Here is a 21,867-nt window from a genome sequence, read left to right as displayed (position 1 = left end):
GAGATATTGCATTCTTCAGTTTGAAGGTACGTGGGAACAGTATTTTCCATTGATTGAATTTACTTATAATAATAGTATTCAACCGAGCATTAAAATGGCACCATACGAAGCTTTTTATAGTCGCAAATGTCGTATACCTTTATATTGGTCAGAGCTTAGTGAAAATAAGATACATGGAATTGATTTGATTAAAGAGACTAAACAGAAAGTAAAAACAATCCAAGAAAGTTTGAAAGTAGGTTCAGATAGTCAGAAATCATATGTAGATTTGAAATGAAAAGACATTGAATTTGAGATCGGCGAAAAAGTATTTCTGAAAATGTCTTCGTGGAAAAAAGTACTTCGGTTCAGACGTAAAAGAAAATTGAGTCCAAGGTTCATTGGGTCGTATGAGATTATAGAGCGTATCAGACCGATTGCATATAGATTGTTATTGCCACCTGACATAAAAAAGATTCATAATGTGTTTCACGTATCAATGCTTCAGTAATACAGATCACACCCCTCGCATGTGATTTCCCTATCCGAGATAGAAATTCAGTTCGATATGATTTAGGAAGAGAAACCAATCCGTATTTTAGCTCGCGAGGTTAAAGAATTGCAAAATAAGAAAATTTCGTTAATAAAAGTAATATGGCACCAACACGGTGTTGAAGAAGCTAGTGGGAGCCCAAAGATGCTATAAGACAGCAATATCTGAATTTGTTTAACAGTAAGATTTTCAGGGACGAAAATCCCTAAGGGGGAGAGTTATAACAGCCTCGTTAGACCCTAGTCGGAACAATGGTTTCGGGACCACAAATCCAAGTCAAAAAATATTTTAATATTATTTTCCATGCTTATAATATCTGAATTGATATATGTGAAAAATTTATCGTTTGTGTGCTCGATTTGATCAAAGGACTTAATTGTGTAAAATGTAAAAATGGCTAGCTATTTGTTAAAAGTACTTAAGTGCTATGTCATATTAAAGGAGAAGTCCTTATATTGATATTAGACCATGATTAGTGGAAATTGACATAAATGGCCAACCATTAAATGTTTTGTTAATGTTTTCATTAAGGGAAAAATTGGTATTTGGTTATTAATGTTACATTTAATAAAAATAAAAGCCAAAATTCACATTATTTTCATTTATCTTTGCCGAAAATACAAAGAAAAAGAAAGAAAATAAGCTTCCTATGGTTCGGCTAAGGAAATTGATGATTAAGGTATGGTTTTTTAATCGTTTTTGATAATTTCTATCAAGCCCATGTCTCATTTTCTGAATTTGATTATGACTTTGAGTTGTGCCATTGTTGATAATGTGATTTTTATAAAGTTAGATGATAGATAATGGAAGATATTTGTTAGATCACCATGTTTTGTATAGGGATTTTTGATGAATTTGAGTATTTTGGACTAAATTGTGAGAATCAATTTTTAAGGGACTAAAATGTAAAATAAATGAAAGATTTGGGTTTATATGATCTTCATGAATATTTGGCAAAGTATGGGTATAAGGAAATTTTGTGTATTTTATGAATTAGGGACTAAAGTATTAAAATGTGAAAATAGGAGGGCTAATTTGTAAAATGCCCTAAATATGTGTATATGGATTGATTTGAAAGAATGTGAGATTGAATAAGTCAAATTTGAATGTGTTTAGATCAAGAATCAAAGAAAACGGAATTAGATCGGGGAAAGTCGAACGTTATTAAATAGTCCTTTGTTTCTGTTTATTTCCATATGAGGTAAGTTGATATACAAAAAATGTGTTTGAATTGATTTATTCATGTTTATATGATATTGAATTGTGATGAATGGTTATAAAAGCTGAATATGTGAAATTGAGAAAGTCTCGATAATGTAACGATGTCCAAAAGCCCCGTACGAACCATAAGAATAGTTAGGATACATATGTCATGACATAGGATTCTGATATGTGATTTCGTGTAAGACCACATCTGGGATGTTTGCATCGATTTGATATTTACGTGTAAAACCATGTCTGGGACATCAACATCGTATTTGATTTCGTGTAAGACCTTATCTGGGATAGTGACATCAATATTTGATTACATGTAAGACCACGTCTGGGATGTTGGCATTGTACGAGCTTTCCGAGCTATCCAAGTATCCTTAATGATTCTGACCGGTTCAATGGGCACTCTGAGAAATGAATAACTATGTGAATGTGTATCCGATTCAGGTACATTTGAAATGTATATCATGATTGAGAACGAAAAGTAAGTATATGTGCAAGTGATGAAATATGATATAAGTATGAGAAATTATGCTATATGTACAATGAAATGGGAATATGTGTAATGTATATGAACTCTGTGGTTTGTAATAGTATTTGGCTATGGAATATATGTATTTTATGATGTTTATATGCTCAAAATGATAAGTTTATTTGTATATGGCTTACTAAGCTTTTGGAAGCTTACATTGTGTGTGCTTGCATTGTGTTTTACTTATCGAAGCTACTGGAGGCTCAAGGATTGTCAAGGATCATCATCACACTATCGAACTTATCTTTGGTACCTTTTGAAAGTGTAAATATTAAAGTATGGCATGTATAGTCTAGATAAATTGAGATATGTGTTTGAGATATGAATATTTAGTCATGTGATATGGCTTGATTTTGGTTGTGTTTATGAATGACTTTTGAGTATAAACTATGTGATGCAATATTGCTAATATGATGTGTTATTGGACGGCCAAAGAGAATTGGTCAATTTGGTAAGATTTTGGTATGTAATTATTTGAGGAATTGGTATGAGATTGAATGTAGTAAATTAAGGTTATGAAACATATGTTTTGGTATGACTTTGGTTAATGATTTGGAATGATTTTGCTATAAATTGGTTATTAATGATATGGCATGAATGACATATTTTTTGGTTATGTATTGGTTGGAAATTGGTATGAAATGATTTGGTTTTGATCTTGTAAGGAGGACCCAAAATTAGGGTGGCAAGTTGCTCGAGGGCCACTTCAAAATGAACCTGGGTAGACCATACGGTTGCACACACTGGTGTGTGCCAAGCCGTGTGGCTAAGTGAGTTTTGAGCACGGGCTAGACACACAGGCGTGTGACTGGCCTTGTAACCCAAGTAGTAGTCTCCTTAATTTTCATGTGGCCTAGCACACGGGCATGTCTTGTGGCTATGTGGACAAGTCAGTATGTATGCTCTATTTCGCCACGGCCTAGACACACGGGCGTGTCTAATGCCGTGTGAGGCACATGGCATGTTCACATGAGCGTGTGACCTTTGTAACTTAGAAAATTGCTAAGTTTTAGAAAAATTTTGTATGTATTCGGTTTAGTCCCGACCTTATTCTAATGCATGTTTAAGGTCTCGTTGACCTAAGGAAAGGACTTTATGTTAACATTTGACTATGATATGATAATGTGTCACTGTCGACTGTGAAATGATGGTGAAATGTTTCGATATGTCCGGTAATGCCTCTTAACCCTAGTTCGGTGACAGATACGGGTTAGGGGTGTTACAATCATCATTCAAACTCAATCAATTTATCCCTTATATAAGCTTACAGGGCCTTAATCATGTATTGAAACTGGTTCGGGATTAAACTAGATACTCAGGAAGTTTTTCAACACTTAGTAAAATTTTCTCAAAACAGGGGACACACGCCCGTGTGGCCAGGCCCAGTGTCTCACACGGCCATCAGACACGCCCGTGTTACAAGCCGTGTGAAAACAGGGGTACATACTGACTTGGATCACACGAACAACCACACGCCCGTGTGCCAGGCCGTGTGCTAGGCTGTGCCAAACCTGTAGGGCATACTGACTTATGCAACACGACCAAGCCACACGCCTGTGTCCAAATTAGGGGGTATACTGGCTTGTACCATACAGTTGGTCACACGCCCGTGTGTGAGACTGCGTGGAGCATACTGACTTCATTTTAATTTCAACACCAGGGGACACACGGCCGTGCAACAGTTGAGACACACGCCTGTATCTCTGCTCATGTGGACAAAAATAGGCCATTTACGAAGCCATTTTGCCACCCATTTTGCACATAACTATACAAGCCTAATTGGTACCATTTTAAAACACAAATATGTAGCCAAAAGTCATCAACTAGTACACAATCATATTATATCCATTTCAACCATTTCAATACTCAATTCATGTAATAGCCCAAAATTGGGTCTAGTTGGAACAGAGGTTTCGGGACCACAAAATCCGAGATAGAAATAATTATTTTATGATTATTTTGAGGTCTATGATATGATTGCATGATTGTGTGAAAATTTCGTGAAGAAATTCTATGCATAAAGTGCTCAATTTGAAGTTAGGGACTAAATTGAATAAGTTGCAAAACTTGCATTCTAGAAGTTTCTAGTATGAAATTGCTTTGAAATGTTAATTAGGAGGTCTTAAATAAAAATTTGACCAATTTCTAAGTGATGGACAAAAATTGGACATAGATGGAATTTTTGAAAGTTTAGTAAGGAAGGGCATTTTGGTCATTTGGTAATTAAAAGAAATAAAAAGGGAAAATAAAGCCAAAATTGACTCATCTTTCTCACGGAAGCCGAAATTAGCATGGGGGAAGCCATGGCTAGGGTTTTCAAGCTTTCCAAGCTCAATAGTCAGTCCGTTATAACCCCGTTTTTCAAGTTTTTTACGTTTTTGGAATCCCGATAATTTGATTAAGCTTATTCTAGCAATAATTTAAGCTAGGGTTCATATTTGGAAAAATACCCATAGGTGAAATGTGTTTATTTTGATGTTTTATAATGGAATATGAGGTTTTAAATTATGTTAGACAACTTGTGCTACTCGGTTTTGAGTGAAAACGAGTAAAAGGGCTTAATCGGTAAAAATACCTAATAGTCATAAGTATATGTTAGAGTGAGAATTTGATATTTCCATAGAAGGAAAAAGTGATCAGCATGTCATAAAACATAAGAATAAGGGATGAAGTTTAATTCTGAGCCTAGGGGCAAAAGTGTAAATATGCAAAAGTTTAGAGGCAAAATTGTAATTTTTCCAAAGTTTGAGTTAAGGACTGTTTTGAATAGTATATTAATTAAATAAGTAAAATATGATGTTTTAGATCCTAAAAAACGAGATTTGAACTTAGAATGAGAGAAAAATCGAAAATTGGGAAAGTTGGTAAAATGGCCGTTTTAGTATCGAGGAAAGTTCATATGTATAATAAACATTAATTTATGCATGTTTCAATGTAAAATTGATATATTCATTATGATTTCCGAGGTGTTGAAAGTATGTAAGTTGGTATGATAATAATACAGCAATAATGCTGTAATTTATATTTGAAAGTTAAATTTAGTGAATTAATTGAATTATATTAAATTAAATGATTATGGTGCCAAGGTTATGAATTGATTTAAAAATATGTCTATGGTACATGAAGTGCATTGAATTATCATACATAAATGTGATTTCTATGATTATGGATATTATGGGAAATTGTAAGTTCATATGATTTTTAATAAGGCAATGTGTAATTTAATGTAATTGCCTTGATAATAAATGAGATGTAAGTTTATATGTAAGTAATACATCAATATTACTTGTATTATGATATTTTATAATAATATTGGAAATATGTTTGTGGATAATTACTTGATTGGTGAAATTGTTAGAAAAGAGAGAGAAATCCCGGTTGAACCTTCGGAAAGATTGGATGATACAGATAGTATGTAGCTAGGTCACATGTATGGTGCTGAGTGCACATCATGTGTACAAGAGAGCTACAAGACATTATGATGTAGCTAGGTCGCATGGGTGATACTATGTGTACACCATGTAGACAAGAGAGCTACGAGATCTATGTAGCTAGGTCGCATGCATGGTTCCAGGTGAAGGACACCATGTAGACAAGAGAGCTACAAGATAAATTGGCTAGGTCACATGGGTGGTACTGAGTGTTCACCCTGTGGACAAGAGAGCCGAACTATATAATGGGTGGAGCTATGTGCTGAAACCACCAAGTATCGAGGATTGATCCGAAGTGTTCAATGGGAGACTCTCTATGTATTGCTTTGTGAGTTTTGTGATGAATAAGTGCAGGAACTTGATTATGTGAATGATGTGTTCATTAAGTGACCAGGATGTGGTCAGGTTATAAACAAGTAAGTTATACATGAGGATGATTTTATGGTGACCTTGTGATCATGGGCCTATACTTGTGATGTATGAAATGTGGTGAAAATGATTTGTGATATGTATGTTAAAATGAGGTTAATACAAAGAAAGTGTGAAAGAGTGAATTAGCAATAAAACAGTTTTGGACAGTCGCAGTGATGTGATTTTGAAAAATCACCAAAAATAGTATAAATTGAATCAGAGACTGAATGAGATATCAAATTAAATCTTAATGAGTCTGTTTTCATATAAAAGAAACAGAGCAAGAAAACGATTTCTATATTTTGAGATATTTATGTTTTTGTGAGACTGGTTCAGAATGATTACGTGATCCCCTATTCTGACTTTGGAAAATCACAAAATTTTGGATAAAAATAATTAGAGACTTAAACTTATATTTTTAAAATCCCTAATGAGTATATTTTCAATATAAATCAACAAGAACATTATCCGAGTTCTGTACTGTGAGATAATTAATTTTTAGTGAAGAGAGGTCAGAACTATCAGAAAGTGAAACAGGGGAAATTTTAATGAATAAACTGTATTAATTGGCTAAATCAAAAATCATGAAAATTTTATGGTGGAAAGATATGTGAGTCTAGTTTTAGGGGAAATTTACGGATCTTAATTTGGAGCTCTGTAGCTCAAATTAAAAATAAGTAAGTGACTATGACTCGTGTGGACAGTTTGATGTGAACATTTATTAGTAAATTGTGAAATCGTACTTACAAGAATGCTATATACATTAAGGATATGGAATGGAGAGGAGGAGGAGGAAAATAAATATATGTGGAATACATGGAAACTATGGTATATGAAATATTGATATAATGAAATAAATGATATGTGTTTATAAGAAAACAGAAAGAGAATGATATGTATAATGACATGTATATATATATATGACTAGTCTCAATGTAATGCTTGTTGGGTATGGAGTTGAATTGAAATGTTTCAGGCAAACATGCTCTTTTGCGTATCTGAATTGTGGTATTTTATAAAGATATGATCTAGTTTTAAATATGAATGCTTGATGATTAAGCTGAAGATATTTTGTAAGATGATAATCTTGATATAAATGTATAAGTGGTACTATAATAAACAAGGTAAAATGAGTATGAGAGACACATGTATGATGACATACAAATGCTATGTTTGTGGTTTAATTGAGAATATTTAATCATTAAATGAATACCATGTTATATGCTTTTGATTTTGTATAAGTGTGTAAGAGATTAAGGTTGACCAGAGCTTGGAAAATAGCCAAGGTATATTCCACACAGGCAGAGACACGACCATGTGTCTCAGTCGTGTATGGAACACAACTTTGGGACACGGGCGTGTGGAGCCTTAAAGCATGAAATTTCCAAGATTTTCATAAGTTCTCGGTTTAGTCCTGAACCCTTTCTAAAGTATGTTTTGGGCTTCGTAGACTCAAATAAGGGACTATGTGTAAGTGAATGAACGTTTTGAAATATGAATGAAATTTTATGGCCCATATTTTAGTTTAATGTTTGTATGTTTGTCTGGTAACGCCTCGTACCTTATCCCGGCCTCGGGTACGGGTAAGGGGTGTTACAATTCAATTTCATTTACCTATTCAAGTACCTATCAACTGAACTTGTTTTACTAGACGTAATTCACATATATAATTCATATGGTTAAATCATTCCAACATGCATTATCAATTCAACTTCATTCACTCAATATAAGTCAATTACCTAACTCAAAACAAAGCCATTTACACAACTTAATACATTAACAAATTCATTATCACAAGCCAACTCAAATGGCCTATAAATACATGTTCATCAAAAATAATCAAAATGACTCAAGCCTATACATGCCATATACCATATATACATAACTTCAAAAGTACCAAAATAGATGTTCGATAGTGCGATGAAGTCTCTAACGATCACCAAATTTGAGCTAGCTTCGAAAGACTAGAAAACATAGAAAAATAAACAAAGTAAGCTATAAATCTTAGTAAGTTCGTATGCAATATACTCAACAAATCATAATACACAAATCATCAATTTGAACTATATAACATATACTTCATGAAAACAACAAACCTTTTATATGCTTAATCATATGCTTATATGCAAATTCATAACTTCTTCTACTTGAATCTCATACTTTACATATACATACCTATATAATTTCGTAACTAACTCATACCTTTTCGAAACTCTGTCGAATACTTGATATCTTGCACACTAAGTGCCAATACATAGCCTAAGCTATTATAATTTTGCACACTAAGTGCCTTATATAGCCGAAGCTATCTCAGTCTCGCACACTAAGTGCCATATATAGCCAAAGCTATTTCGAATCGCACACTAAGTGTCATATATAGCCGAAGCTTTCTTGAATTACACACTAAATGCCAAATATAGCTGAAGCTTTCTTGAATCGCACACTAAGTGCCATATATATATTTGAATTGTCGTCAAACATGACTATAAGCTCATAAACACAAATTATGCAATATCAAAATATTTAAAGCATAATTGTAACAATGCTTATCATATACAAACTTACCTCGGATATGAAAATAGTTAATCGAGTCGATTAGTCGATAACTTTATCTTTTCCCCGATCCAAGTCCGTATTTCTCTTTTCTTGATCTAAATATATTCAAAATTAACTTATTTAATCATCTATTCATTCAATTTAGTCCAAAATACTCTTTAAGGCACATTTATACTTTTGTCCCTAAACTTTCACATTTTTTACAATTTAGTCCTTATCACATAAAATTGAAAATTCATGCAATCCAGTACAAACCCATGCTTTGCCGAATTTAAGACATATTACTAGCGGCCCATATTTTCAATTTATTCACACTTTTTAACCACCGCATTTCACATTTTCTCAATTTAATCCCTTTTTGATAGTTTTGTCAAAAATCACTTTACAAAAACTATTAATCTAACATTAAACCTTCCAAAGCAATCATAAATCATCAAATTACTCAAGCATTCAACAATGGAAACATGATAAATATTTAAAAATTTCAAAATTTAAGGTACGGGCTAGCTATAATACGAAGCAACGATCTCAAAAACATAGAAATCATTAAAAATCGAGTCAAAATGACTTACCAATTTAGCTTTCAAATGACCGAAACCTAGATGAAATAATATGTCTTATTTTCTTCTTCTAAATTCAGCTAAGAAGATGAATGCCACCAAATTTTGTGTTTTGTTTTTAATTAAAATTGTGATAGCCCAAAATTGACCCTAGTCGGGAAGTGGTTTCGGGACCGCTAAACCGAGTCACCGAAATGTTTGAATGTGATATTTATTGTCTAGAATATGTATATATGCATGTGTTAAAATTTCATGGTTGAATTTTGTAAATTGTAAGTGAAATTTTATTAAATAGGACTTATGTGAGAAAATTTAGAAATGTGCTAGGCTAATGTAAGGTGGCCCATTTATGCATGTTGCAAATAGTTGTACTTGCATGTCAAATACCCCTTTTATTTTAAGTGGTGGCCGGCCATGATGGTCATATATATATAATATGTATTAAATCTTAATTAAATGGCCATTATTTTATGCAAAAGAAAGGAAATAGATTAAAGAAAGAATAAAAAGAAAAGTAATGAAGACAAAGCATCATCTTTGTCTTCTTGGCCGGATTGAAAGAAAGAATTGGGGCAAACATTCGGTCACTTGAAGCTTGAGAAGGGGGGGAAATGGGTGAAGAAAACTAAGTGTTCATATTTGTTTCTTCTAAGCCGAATGTGAAGGAAGGAATAGGGGCAAAGGACTTTCGGCCATTTGAATGCTTAATAAGGTTAGTATATTGTGTTAAAGTTGTGAAATTTTAGCTTGTTTTAGGTTAATTATCATGGTTCTTACTTAGACCATGCAAAATTTTTAACTTTGATGGATGGATGGAGCATTCGGCTATGGCTATTAAAGAAGGAAATTTGATTACTTCCTTTAAGTTTTGATGAAGAATGTGTTGAGGAAAGAAATTGATCTTGCTAAAAATATAAATTCTAAATGCTCATATATGTAATACCCAAATAAAAATGCTTGATGTCTTGAACAAATATTGTTTCGATGGGTGGAATGAGTAATGTCATGTATGGGTTTCGGCTATGGATTTTCATGTTTAATATTTTTATGTTGGTGTTCAAATTGAAAATGGATGTTAGTTGTGCTATAACACTTGCTTAATGATGAAAGGATCATGAGCTTAGGGCTTGAGAGGCATTCGGCTTTGGAGTAAAAATAATAGAAATGGTGTTTAGTCAATGCAAGTGTCCATACTTGTAGGATGTATTGAGTGTTGCAATCGGCCTTAACATAGACATGTGTGTGTTCGGCCACATAAATGAGCACCTAAGTTGATGTGTATGTTCGGCCAAAGGTAAGCATGTTGATGGCTTTATCTTGACTTAGAAGGTTCGGCTAAAGGGAAAATTAGCTAATATGTCGAACTCGATTCGTGAATTCGTACATATGTGACTCTAATGTCTAATGTGTATATGGACTAAGTACCTTGAGGTTCTCTTTTGATGTTCGAGTGAATTGTATTGAATCATTTGATGTGATTAAAAATGCATATGACCATTGTGTACTTGAGCTAAAAGGTGGCCATATGACCCATCAAACTCCTTGTCATATTCGGCCATAAGCTAGCAAAATGAGACTTTAATGAGTTAAATTTGTTTGATTTAGCTCAAGGAGTTAAAGGAGGTGAATCGAGCAAAGGCAAAGAAAAGGTCATCGAGTAGCCGAGTTGGAACCGTCTTACCCAACACGAGGTAAGTCATTAAGCATGTAGTTGGTATTATTTCAATGGTCATAATGTTTATGTATTGATGCTGAATGGAATGAATAAATATACATATATATATATGCATGTACGTATGTGATGATGAAATTGTTGAATGAAAGAAAAGAGGTAAGATGTACTGAGTTGTTGATCTCGGCACTAAACGTGCGGGATAACCATTTATGACCATGAGATTGGCGCTAAGTGCGCGGGATTAAATTGTACAGCACTAAGTGTGCGATTTGACTATGTTGCACTAAGTGTGCGAAATGAATATGATGCACTAAGTGTGCGAATTGACCATGCGGCACTAAGTGTGCGAGTTTGACTATGTAGCACTAAGTGTGCGATTTGATTACGTAGCACTAAGTGTGCGAGTTGATTATATAGCACTGAGTGTGCGGGCTCAATATACATTCGTGAATCATTATGGACACTATGTGTGCGACACTATTGAGTCGATCACTGACAGCGGATCGGGTAAGTGTCTTGAGTACATGGCTAATATGTGCTATGCTTATACTTGGTGTTGAGCTCGGTAAGTTGAACCTATGTGACAACTATACTTGAAGTCACGTACATAAAATTTATCGTAGGATGGGTGAAAGGCCGTTTAGTCGTTTGATTGTAACGAAAATAAATTGATTTATGAAAATGCTTCAATGTCCTATTGATGAGTATATGGATTGTGAATGCATGAATTGATATGAAATTGAATCGATAGGTTGGAGGAACTATGGTATGGTTCGGTATGGATGGAGTAAATTGTCTCGTTCCATTTTGTTTCCTCTTGTGATAATGTTATTGATGGATGGTAGTGCATTGCTTATGACTTACTGAGTTATAAACTCACTCGGTGTTTCCTTGTCACCCATTATAGGTTGCTTGGACTCATCTATTTTTGCGGGGTCAGGCCGTCATCGAAGTCATCACACCGGATAGCAAGTTTTGGTACTTTCTTCTTAGTTGGCTTAGAAGAACATTTTGGCATGTAGAAGCTATTACGTTGTGTTTGAATTTTGGCATGTAAACTTTAAGCCATGCGAAAATGGCACGAATGTTCGATTGAGTTGGATCAAGGGTAGGCATGAGATGGACCTAGTTACTTTCGTAACAGATGCTGGCAGCAGCAGTGTCATGAGATTGAAAAATCACTAAAAATAGTAGGAGTGGAATTAATTGATGAATAAATTATGTAATCGAAGCTCGATGAGTCTGCTTTCATGAGGAAGTAACGATAAGATCATATGGGCAGTATATTAAGAGATAATCAGATTATTGTGGGACAGGGCCAGAACGGTTTCTGGATTCCCTGCTCCGACTTTGGAAATTGATTACAAATTAACCAGAGATAATTAGGGGTCGTACCATATATTTACAGATTCCTCTCTGAGTCTAGTTTTCATAGAAACAAACGGCATCAGTATTGAAGCCCCGTGCAGGGAGATATCCAAGTCGTAATGGGCAAAGGTCAGTGTAGTCGACCCCTGCAACTTGGGAGACTTTGACTAATAAACTGTACTAATTGGCCCGACCAAAAATTCTAGAAAAAAATACATAGATGGGCACATGAGTCTAGTTTCTGGGAAAAATTATGAAACTGATTTTTGAGTTACGAAACTCAAGATATGATTTTTAAAACGACTAGTACACAGATTGGGCAGTGTCTGGAAAATAAATTTTGTAAGGGGTTAAAGTCAGTTAACACCTCGTGTTCGACTCCGGTGTCGGTTTCGGGTTCGGGGTGTTACATTTTATTGGTATCAGAGCCAGGTTTAGTCGGTTCTAGGACTACCATAGCACGTATGAGTCTAGCTATACATGCCATAATGTTAATGTTTAAAAGGGTGATGACTTCTGACGGTTGAAATGTTTTTGTTTTGATTAGTAAATGGATCCCGGTGAAGAAAGAACCCTAGCGGATGACGTTGAGAGCGTAGCGGCTGCTCCTGCACAAGGGACGCCGCCTGTTGAACCTCAGTCATCTGCGAATAATCAAGGTGAGGGGGCTAAACAAGCCTTCTTTACCATGATGAATGAGTGGGTCGCGCAATATGCCCGAACCAACCCGGCTGTCCAACAATTCCCAAATTTGAATAATCCACCCCAAGAGCCTGTAATGCCATCAGTCGCTGATCCTGTGAGGCTGAGTAAGCCACCTGTAGAATTGATTAGGAAGCGTGGGGCCGAGGAGTTCAAGGCCATAGTAACTGATGATGCCGAAAGGGCCGAGTTCTGGCTTGATAACACCATTCGGGTGTTCGATGAATTGTCATGCACACCCGATGAATGTCTAAAATGTGCTGTATCTTTGTTGCGAGACTCAGCCTACTATTGGTGGAGGACCTTGATTTCCATAGTCCCGAACGAGCGAGTAACTTGGGACTTCTTTCAAACGGAATTCCGGAAGAAATTTATTAGCCAACGGTTCATTGATCAGAAGCGTAAGGAGTTCTTGGAACTCAAGCAAGGCCGTATGACTGTATCTGAATACGAACATGAATTCGTAAGACTTAGTAGGTATGCCCGGGAGTGTGTAGCTGATGAGGTTGCTATGTGCAAAAGATTCGAGGAAGGATTGAATGAAGATTTAAAGCTACTAATGGGTATTTTGGAAATAAAAGAATTCGTAACACTAGTCGAACGAGCCTGCAAGGCGGAAGAACTTGGAAAGGAGAAGAGGAAGGCTGAATTTGAAGCTAGAGATTATCGTAAAAGATCGACGGGTAAAGCTCCGTTCTCAGCTGTAAAGAAGTTCAGGGAGGACATTAATAAGTCGAGGGCGACTGCGGGAATTTCCATCAGGGCAAGACCATCGATGGGCTCCCGAGCTACTTCGGTAGCTAGTGTGGGCAATAATCGTCACGAGAAACCTGAATGTCCCCAATGTGAAAGACGACACCTAGGTGAATGTTGGGGCAAGTCTACTAGCAGGGCCTGTTACGGATGCGGTTCGAAGGACCACTTCATTAGAGATTGCACGGAGCTGGATGAGAAGAATAAGATTCAAGGTGCAAGACCTAGTGGAGTGACATCTAGAGGTAGACCACCGAGAATTTTAGGAGGCAGGGGTGGTAGTCAGAGGGGGGCCTCTGATACGGCCGATCGAGCCGAGAACCGTACTCCTGCTAGAGCATATGCCATTCGCGCACGAGAGGAGGCATCCTCCCCCGACGTCATCACTGGTACCTTCACTCTCTTTGATACTAATGTGATTGCATTGATTGACCCTGGTTCTACTCATTCATATGTATGCGAAACCTTAGCAACCAGTAAGACTCTACCTGTTGAGTCTACTGAGCTCGTAATTCGAGTATCAAACCCTTTGGGTCAATGCGTACTTGTTGATAAAGTGTGTAAGAGATGCCCTCTAATAATCCGAGAATCCTGTTTTCCGGCCGATTTGATGCTTTTGCCGTTCGACGAGTTTGATGTTATTCTTGGTTTGGATTGGTTAACCGCGCATGATGCGGTTGTGAATTGCAAAAGCAAGACTATCGATTTGAGGTGCGCAAATAACGAAATAATCCGAGTTGAGTCTGCGGACTTAAGGGGGTTGCCAGCTGTAATATCAGCAATGTTGGCCCAGAAATATGTAAGGAAAGGGTGCGAAGCATACCTCGCGTATGTACTTGATGACAAGGAGTTAGAAAAGAAACCCGAATCGGTGCCGGTGGTCTGTGAATACCCGGATGTTTTTCCTGAAGAGTTACCGGGTTTGCCACCTGTTCGGGAGGTAGAGTTTGGCATTGAGCTTGTACCTGGAACTACGCCAATTTCGATCGCTCCGTATCGTATGGCACTAACCGAGTTAAAAGAGTTGAAAGCTCAGTTGCAAGAATTGACGGATAGAGGTTTCGCTCGACCGAGTTTCTCACCTTGGGGTGCACCAGTATTGTTCGTGAAAAAGAAGGACGGAACCATGAGGTTGTGCATTGATTATCGTCAACTGAATAAAGTGACGATAAAGAATAAGTATCCGTTACCGCGTATTGATGATCTGTTCGATCAATTAAAGGGAGCATCGGTGTTTTCAAAGATAGATTTGAGATCGGGTTATTATCAGTTGCGGATTCGAGATTCGGACGTACCCAAAACTGCTTTCAGAACGAGGTACGGTCACTACGAGTTCTTAGTGATGCCGTTTGGGCTCACTAATGCCCCTGCGGTGTTTATGGATTTGATGAATCGGATCTTCAGGCCGTATTTGGATCGGTTCGTAGTTGTGTTTATTGATGACATCTTGGTCTATTCAAGAGATGAGACCGAACATGCTGAGCATCTGAGGCAAGTGTTGCAAATTTTGCGGGATAAGCAGTTATATGCTAAGTTCAGTAAGTGTGAGTTCTGGTTAAGAGAGGTTAGCTTCTTGGGTCATGTGGTATCCGCATCGGGTATTCGAGTTGACCCGAGCAAAATTTCAGCCATACTTAACTGGAAGCCTCCGAGAAATGTTACCGAAGTCCGGAGCTTTCTAGGGCTCGCCGGTTATTACCGACGATTTGTCAAAGGTTTCTCGATGATAGCCACACCAATGACGAAGCTACTTCAGAAGGATGTTAAGTTCGAATGGACGGAGAAATGTCAGAAAAGCTTCGATCAACTGAAAACTCATCTGACTGAAGCTCCAATTTTGGTGCAACCCGAATCGGGTAAAGAGTTTGTCATTTATAGTGACGCATCCCTACTTGGGTTGGGTTGCGTATTGATGCAAGAAGGTCGAGTTGTGGCCTATGCGTCGAGACAATTGAAGCCACACGAGAGAAATTATCCGACCCATGATCTCGAACTAGCCGCCATTGTGTTTGCATTGAAAATATGGCGACATTATTTGTTTGGCGAGAAGTGCCATGTGTTTTCGGATCACAAAAGTCTCAAATATTTGATGACTCAACGAGACTTGAATCTGCGACAAAGACGTTGGCTTGAGTTGTTGAAAGTTTACGAGCTTGTCATTGATTACCACCCGGGAAAGGCTAATGTGGTTGCAGACGCCTTAAGCCGGAAATCACTGTTTGCTTTGCGAGCGATGAATGTACACTTGTCTGTTCTACCTGACAATGTGTTAGTAGCTGAATTAAAAGCCAAACCATTATTGACTCATCAAATTCGTGAAGCTCAGAAAGTCGATGAGGAATTGGTTGCAAAACGAGCTGAGTGTGTTCCGAACAAGGAATCGGAGTTTCAGATTGATGATGATGGTTGTTTGAGGTTTAGAAGTCGTTTGTGTGTTCCAAGGAATTTAGAACTCATTCCGATGATTCTGAACGAAGCCCATTGTAGCCGAATGTCAATTCACCCGGGGAGCACGAAAATGTACAACGACTTGAAACGTCGGTTTTGGTGGCATGGTATGAAACGAGACATCTCCGACTTTGTTTCGAGATGTTTAATATGTCAACAAGTGAAAGCGGAACATCAAGTGCCTTCAGGGTTACTTCAGCCGATCATGATACCCGAGTGGAAATGGGACCGAGTCACAATGGACTTTGTGTCCGGACTGCCATTGTCAACAAGTAAGAAGGATGCAATTTGGGTTGTGGTTGATAGACTGACTAAGTCGGCTCACTTTATCCCCGTGCGTACGGATCTTTCATTGGATAAACTAGCCGAATTGTATGTCTCTCAGATTGTGAGATTACATGGAGTACCTATTTCTATCGTGTCGGATAGAGATCCGAGATTTACCTCACGATTTTGGAAGAAATTGCAAGAAGCTTTGGGTACCAAGCTGCATTTTAGCACCGCTTTTCACCCCTAAACCGATGGTCAATCCGAGCGGATAATTCAGATACTTGAGGATATGTTGAGATGTTGCATCCTCGAGTTCAGTAGTTCATGGGAACGGTATCTACCTTTGATTGAATTCGCTTGCAACAATAGTTTTCAATCAAGTATTAAGATGGCACCTTATGAGGCTTTGTACGGTCGTAAATGCCGTACGCCATTGTTTTGGACCGAGCTCGGTGAAAGTAAAATTTTCGGAGTTGATTTGATTAAAGATGCCGAACAAAAAGTAAAGGTAATCCGCGAAAGTCTGAAGGTAGCCACAGATCGTCAAAAATCGTATGCGGATTTAAAACGAAAGGACATTGAATATCAGGTGGGAGATAAAGTGTTTCTTAAAGTGTCACCTTGGAAGAAGGTACTCAAATTTGGCCGTAAAGGCAAGTTGAGCCCGAGATTCATTGGGCCGTACGAAATTTCCGAACGAGTGGGGCCGGTTGCATATAGATTGATTTTGCCTCCTGAACTTGAAAAGATTCACGACGTCTTTCATGTTTCGATGCTTCGGCGCTATAGATCTGATCCTTCGCACATAATTAGTCCGTCGGAGGTTGAAATTCAGGCTGATATGAGCTATGAAGAAGAACCGATTCGTATCCTAACTCGTGAAGTGAAAGAGTTGCGAAATAAAAGGGTTCCGTTGGTTAAGGTGTTGTGGCTCAAACAAGGGATCGAGGAAGCAACCTGGGAACCCGAGAGCTCGATAAAAGAACGATATCCAAACCTATTTACCGGTAAGATTTTCGAGGACGAAAATTTCTTAAGTGAGGGAGAGTTGTGACAGCCCAAAATTGACCCTAGTCGGGAAGTGGTTTCGGGACCGCTAAACCGAGTCACCGAAATGTTTGAATGTGATATTTATTGTCTAGAATATGTATATATGCATGTGTTAAAATTTCATGGTTGAATTTTGTAAATTGTAAGTGAAATTTTATTAAATAGGACTTATGTGAGAAAATTTAGAAATGTGCTAGGCTAATGTAAGGTGGCCCATTTATGCATGTTGCAAATAGTTGTACTTGCATGTCAAATACCCCTTTTATTTTAAGTGGTGGCCGGCCATGATGGTCATATATATATAATATGTATTAAATCTTAATTAAATGGCCATTATTTTATGCAAAAGAAAGGAAATAGATTAAAGAAAGAATAAAAAGAAAAGTAATGAAGACAAAGCATCATCTTTGTCTTCTTGGCCGGATTGAAAGAAAGAATTGGGGCAAACATTCGGTCACTTGAAGCTTGAGAAGGGGGGAAATGGGTGAAGAAAACTAAGTGTTCATCTTTGTTTCTTCTAAGCCGAATGTGAAGGAAGGAATAGGGGCAAAGGACTTTCGGCCATTTGAATGCTTAATAAGGTTAGTATATTGTGTTAAAGTTGTGAAATTTTAGCTTGTTTTAGGTTAATTATCATGGTTCTTACTTAGACCATGCAAAATTTTTAACTTTGATGGATGGATGGAGCATTCGGCTATGGCTATTAAAGAAGGACATTTGATTACTTCCTTTAAGTTTTGATGAAGAATGTGTTGAGGAAAGAAATTGATCTTGCTAAAAATATAAATTCTAAATGCTCATATATGTAATACCCAAATAAAAATGCTTGATGTCTTGAACAAATATTGTTTCGATGGGTGGAATGAGTAATGTCATGTATGGGTTTCGGCTATGGATTTTCATGTTTAATATTTTTATGTTGGTGTTCAAATTGAAAATGGATGTTAGTTGTGCTATAACACTTGCTTAATGATGAAAGGATCATGAGCTTAGGGCTTGAGAGGCATTCGGCTTTGGAGTAAAATAATAGAAATGGTGTTTAGTCAATGCAAGTGTCCATACTTGTAGGATGTATTGAGTGTTGCAATCGGCCTTAACATAGACATGTGTGTGTTCGGCCACATAAATGAGCACCTAAGTTGATGTGTATGTTCGGCCAAAGGTAAGCATGTTGATGGCTTTATCTTGACTTAGAAGGTTCGGCTAAAGGGAAAATTAGCTAATATGTCGAACTCGATTCGTGAATTCGTACATATGTGACTCTAATGTCTAATGTGTATATGGACTAAGTACCTTGAGGTTCTCTTTTGATGTTCGAGTGAATTGTATTGAATCATTTGATGTGATTAAAAATGCATATGACCATTGTGTACTTGAGCTAAAAGGTGGCCATATGACCCATCAAACTCCTTGTCATATTCGGCCATAAGCTAGCAAAATGAGACTTTAATGAGTTAAATTTGTTTGATTTAGCTCAAGGAGTTAAAGGAGGTGAATCGAGCAAAGGCAAAGAAAAGGTCATCGAGTAGCCGAGTTGGAACCGTCTTACCCAACACGAGGTAAGTCATTAAGCATGTAGTTGGTATTATTTTAATGGTCATAATGTTTATGTATTGATGCTGAATGGAATGAATAAATATACATATATATATATATGCATGTACGTATGTGATGATGAAATTGTTGAATGAAAGAAAAGAGGTAAGATGTACTGAGTTGTTGATCTCGGCACTAAACGTGCGGGATAACCATTTATGACCATGAGATTGGCGCTAAGTGCGCGGGATTAAATTGTACAGCACTTAGTGTGCGATTTGACTATGTTGCACTAAGTGTGCGAAATGAATATGATGCACTAAGTGTGCGAATTGACCATGCGGCACTAAGTGTGCGAGTTTGACTATGTAGCACTAAGTGTGCGATTTGATTACGTAGCACTAAGTGTGCGAGTTGATTATATAGCACTGAGTGTGCGGGCTCAATATACATTCGTGAATCATTATGGACACTATGTGTGCGACACTATTGAGTCGATCGCGGACAGCGGATCGGGTAAGTGTCTTGAGTACATGGCTAATATGTGCTATGCTTATACTTGGTGTTGAGCTCGGTAAGTTGAACCTATGTGACAACTATACTTGAAGTCACGTACATAAAATTTATCGTAGGATGGGTGAAAGGCCGTTTTGTTGTTTGATTGTAACGAAAATAAATTGATTTATGAAAATGCTTCAATGTCCTATTGATGAGTATATGGATTGTGAATGCATGAATTGATATGAAATTGAATCGATAGGTTGGAGGAACTATGGTATGGTTCGGTATGGATGGAGTAAATTGTCTCGTTCCATTTTGTTTCCTCTTGTGATAATGTTATTGATGGATGGTAGTGCATTGCTTATGACTTACTGAGTTATAAACTCACTCGGTGTTTCCTTGTCACCCATTATAGGTTGCTTGGACTCATCTATTTTTGCGGGGTCAGGCCGTCATCGAAGTCATCACACCGGATAGCAAGTTTTGGTACTTTCTTCTTAGTTGGCTTAGAAGAACATTTTGGCATGTATAAGCTATTACGTTGTGTTTGAATTTTGGCATGTAAACTTTAAGCCATGCGAAAATGGCACGAATGTTCGATTGAGTTGGATCAAGGGTAGGCATGAGATGGACCTAGTTACTTTCGTAACAGATGCTGGCAGCAGCAGTGTCATGAGATTGAAAAATCACTAAAAATAGTAGGAGTGGAATTAATTGATGAATAAATTATGTAATCGAAGCTCGATGAGTCTCCTTTCATGAGGAAGTAACGAAAAGATCATATGGGCAGTATATTAAGAGATAATCAGATTATTGTGGGACAGGGCCAGAACGGTTTCTGGATTCCCTGCTCCGACTTTGGAAATTCATTACAAATTAACCAGAGATAATTAGGGGTCGTACCATATATGTACAGATTCCTCTCTGAGTCTAGTTTTCAAAGAAATAAACGGCATCAGTATTGAAGCCCCGTGCAGGGAGATATCCAAGTCGTAATGGGCAAAGGTCAGTGTAGTCGACCCCTGCAACTTGGGAGACTTTGACTAATAAACTGTACTAATTGGCCCGACCAAAAATTCTAGAAAAAAATAAATAGATGGGCACATGAGTCTAGTTTCTGGGAAAAATTACGAAACTGATTTTCGAGTTACGAAACTCAAGATATGATTTTTAAAACGACTAGTACACAGATTGGGCAGTGTCTGGAAAATAAATTTTGTAAGGGGTTAAAGTCAGTTAACACCTCGTGTTCGACTCCGGTGTCGGTTTCGGGTTCGGGGTGTTACAAAAATAACCTTTAATGATCAAATACCAAAATTAACCTTTAAATTAATTCAAAACTTCATTTATGCCATGCCATTATCATTCACTATCATAATAATGGTCTAATTTCTATTTAAGGTCCTTAACTTTAAGGTTCTATAGCTATTTGACACTTTTAGGAATAGAACATAAGTTTTACACTTTATGCAATTTAGTCTTTTTTACTAAATTAACCATTTAAATGATAAAATTTCTTCATGAAATTTTCACACAATCACATTATCATGCTGTAAATATTAAAATAATAATAAAATAAATATTTTGACCTCAAATTTGTGGTTTTGAAACCACTATTTTGATTTGACTAAAAACAGGCTATTACATAATCCGCCAAACATGAATGCCAAGCTCAGAAATGACATAACATCTTTTTGACAATCAGAGGATGAAATTTTGTATGAAGCCTAAGAAAGATTTAAGGAATTACTTAGAAAATGTCTAATGCAAGGGTTCCAACACTGGACTCGGTTGGAGATGTTTTACAATGGGCTGAATGAACATATAATGATGGTAGTCGATGCATCTTCCAATGGTACTTTTTTGGATAAAATCCTATAATGAAGCATATGAGATTTTGGAATGGATTGCCAACAATAATTATCAACATCCTACCACGTGAGTTTGGACTGGGAAGAGAGTTTTTGGCACCATGGAGCTTGATGCAATCACTTTACTGACAACCTAGGTATCCTCTTTAGCTAACATGATCTAGACAATGAAGAGGCCAACTGTAGTCCAGGAGATGAAATCAACTGAGCTATATTGTGTTTATTGTGGTTAAGACCATGTGTTTGATGAATGCCCATAAAACCTAGCATCTATATACTACATGGGTAATTTCAACCGAAATAACAATGCCTATTATAACACTTACAATCTAGGGTGAAGCAACATCCAAACTTTGGTTGCAATAATCAAGGTACAGGGAATTCAAACAATGTTGTTAGACAAAATGCCAATAGGGTATCGCCTGGTTATAATCAACCCATGCCGTGGAAAAATGTCCA

General features: G+C 37.0%; 1 non-coding gene across 1 annotated transcript; it reads right to left on the bottom strand.

The window, feature by feature from the left end:
* Positions 1-21,205: 21,205 nt before the first annotated feature.
* On the bottom strand, positions 21,206-21,312 carry LOC121205820 (small nucleolar RNA R71). Its single transcript, XR_005900893.1, has one exon. It is a non-coding gene; the product is annotated as a small nucleolar RNA R71 (small nucleolar RNA).
* Between the last annotated feature and the right edge of the window lie 555 nt (positions 21,313-21,867).

This window comes from Gossypium hirsutum, chromosome A08 (assembly GCF_007990345.1).
Source record: "Gossypium hirsutum isolate 1008001.06 chromosome A08, Gossypium_hirsutum_v2.1, whole genome shotgun sequence".
Classification (NCBI taxonomy): domain Eukaryota; kingdom Viridiplantae; phylum Streptophyta; class Magnoliopsida; order Malvales; family Malvaceae; genus Gossypium; species Gossypium hirsutum.
The sequence above is the reverse complement of the archived record's forward strand: the minus strand, read 5'-3'. Positions and strand labels throughout refer to the sequence as shown.